Source organism: Hippoglossus stenolepis, chromosome 10 (genome assembly GCF_022539355.2).
Source record: "Hippoglossus stenolepis isolate QCI-W04-F060 chromosome 10, HSTE1.2, whole genome shotgun sequence".
NCBI classification, from domain to species: domain Eukaryota; kingdom Metazoa; phylum Chordata; class Actinopteri; order Pleuronectiformes; family Pleuronectidae; genus Hippoglossus; species Hippoglossus stenolepis.
This window is the reverse complement of record NC_061492.1, coordinates 26223114-26225964: the sequence shown is the minus strand read 5'-3', so window position 1 is coordinate 26225964 and position 2851 is coordinate 26223114. Positions and strand designations below refer to the sequence as shown.

Sequence of the window (2851 nt, the reverse complement as noted above, 5' to 3'; positions counted from 1 at the left end):
AAATTCTATATAGGATGAGATCCACTTTTCCTCCAGGCTGGGACAGAATGTTGTTTTGAGCAACAAATCTCTGTAGTTCTTAGGTATTTTTTTGGGCCTGTTTGCGACATTGTTGCTGTGGCTATGTTGGTGAAGTCAGGCCTTAGTTGATCGTCTCTGACCAGGGAGTCAATCATACCACTGTATATTATAGTAAGTTCAAACCTTCCTTCTCCTTCCCTTCAACTGCTGATCAAGAGGCTTAGATGCAACTGCTTAATGTGACTGTCTAAGACAAAAATATCTTTATTTTAACAAAAGTAAGTGTTGGATAAAGGCAAAAAGTCACACAAACACCCTTTTTAAATGAAATTTTATGTAAAAACAGAACAAGTAACAGTATACAATAACATCTAAAATAACAAATTATACAACTACAAGCAGAAACTTAAGCTGCATCCGGTTTACTGTAGCTCAGTTTGAGACACCCAGGAATCTTTCCACCTCAAATTGCTACAACAAAAAAGAGAAACACAAAATATTTTTAGTGTCAATGGATCATTAATCACTATGGGCATATAAATGCACAGGAACATCTGAACAGAGAACTAATGGTGATAAATATGGTATGGTATTGTAAATTGTTTCCATTACATTGTAAACAATGTCATCAATTTGAAATATTTCTTTCAACATCTTTGTAATCTCTTTTATTGTAAGGATTAGTAATCAGTATTGCTAGAGGGTTTGCAAGTAGCCAGGGGAGACTGCAGCACTGAACCACATGGTAGTCCAAAAACCGTTTCTAAGAACCTCACCAGAGGAATGTGATTCTTTTTGCACAAAGACTGATGTGATACTTGACTTAAATGCTGTAAAAAAAAATATATATACTGTATATATAATGAAACATATTTCCCATGGTTGACCTTAAAATTATAGACCAGTCAAAGAATTATAAACGCATCCAGATTTAGAGTTACTTGAATCCAACATCATATCAGAGCTACCTTCTATGGAGTAAAAGAAAAATTCAGAACTTGTGATGGTGCAACATGATGTGGCATCAGAGATGAAGCTTTATACATACCATTTGGGGCATGGCAGCCACCTCACCTTCACCTCCTTTTCCCCCTGAAAACAATCAGTGGCCAAAAAGAATAAAAATCAAAAACATTAACAATGAAAAAAATCATGTGTATATGAAGCAGTTAATGTGCATGTTCCACTAAAATATGAGAATTGACAGTAGAAGCCCTGAAAGGATCTTCCTGCAAAGGTCAGTCAGATGTCAAATATAAAGTACCACATTATTAAACTGTGTAAACAGAATATTTTATGTATTTCACAAAACTAATGGTGAGTAAGAATTCACTTGGATAATTGCACACAGGGCAGTTCTTATCTGCATGTATACTGTTGAAAATGCAAATCAAACCATCTTTTTTAATCAGCATCCCCTACTGCATAAGATGTTTTCTAACCAGATTGACAAACACATATCATGTCTGATCCAGGAATGCACACAATTAACACATTCATTTACACATTATGTTGTCAATTTACAAATTTCCCTGGAAACATAATTGTAAAACATTAATTGTAAAATATACATAATAGTGTACCATAAAATATTTTAATTCAGTGCAAATGTGCAATATTCAACTTACATTTAGAACTCTTTCAGCTGTGATTTTTGAATGTGGGTAGCTTGCCATTGAGTTGTGGTACTTGCAGTCTGAAAAATTAAAAGAGACAATTCATTGCCTAGTCAGAGGAATAGAAATATTAGTAGTTAGCCACAACTCCAAATGTCATATTTAGATCTAACTTGACATAGTATTTGCTTAACTCTGTTAAAAATGTGAAATGAAAATCTGCAGCAGCAGAAGTCGAAGGAGATCCAGTCCAGGTTCGGTACACAGGTGAGGCAGTCCAATAACAAACACACAATTCCAATGAGTGTCAGGCAGTAGCAGGGTTCGGTGAAGATCCAGTCCAGGTTCGGTACACGGGGAAACAATTGTTGAACAGGCAGAGGTACCGACAGGGAAGAAGCAAAAGCGGAGTCGATTACACAGGCCGGGGTCGGAATCACTAGAAACTTAATTATCAAACTGGCGAACTGGCAACGCGACACAGGAACACACAGACTAAATACACTAGGTGATGAGGAACAGGTGCAAACAATCTGGGAGGAGCAGACAATCAACAAGGTGGAGCACACACAAGGCAGGGAGTGAGGAGTCTGAAACGAGAGGAGAGATGAGTAAACAATCACAACACAGAACAGAAGAACAAACGATAAATATCAGGCCAACTTAACTAGGAAGCAGGACTGGACGTAACAAATATGATATTTAAGGGTGACAAATTACCATTATATGCTAGTAAGAACAGTCTATATGAAAAAGGACAGTGTTACACATTGTGTCCAAGTGTCTTGTGGTGTCATGGCCTAAGTTTTCTCTAAAACTGGAGTCAGATTTATCATGATGATCCTTATGATGAACTCAAAATTGTATGAACCTTGTTTGAACCGTGGTGAAAGTCCAAATATTAAATGAAAATATGGGGTAAACATACTTTACGTAAATGGTTTATTTGCAGGGTCTTACCTGGATATAATGTTGGACAGCTCTCTTTGGAGTTGGAGAGTGGGGGAGATGAGGATGGGGAACTTGGTCCAGGAGGTGAATGGGAGGTGGATGGGGCTGTGGCGGGAGCTGTAGGTGCAAGGTCTAATGTACAGTTGGCAAAAGAGAATAAACATAAACGACAAAGTAAATACTTTTGAATGTATTCCAGGATGTTTATTGAAACTAACTTGGATGTTAGTAAGATTAGACTTGTAAACATAAAGAAAAATCCC

General features: G+C 37.0%; 1 long non-coding RNA gene across 1 annotated transcript; it reads right to left on the bottom strand.

Annotated features, from left to right (window-relative positions):
- Window positions 1-368: 368 nt before the first annotated feature.
- LOC118117026 lies at window positions 369-2169 on the bottom strand. The gene is made up of 4 exons (XR_004697718.1): window positions 1832-2169; window positions 1650-1717; window positions 1070-1113; window positions 369-492 (listed from the first exon to the last, which is right to left on the bottom strand). It is a non-coding gene; the product is annotated as an uncharacterized LOC118117026 (long non-coding RNA).
- Between the last annotated feature and the right edge of the window lie 682 nt (window positions 2170-2851).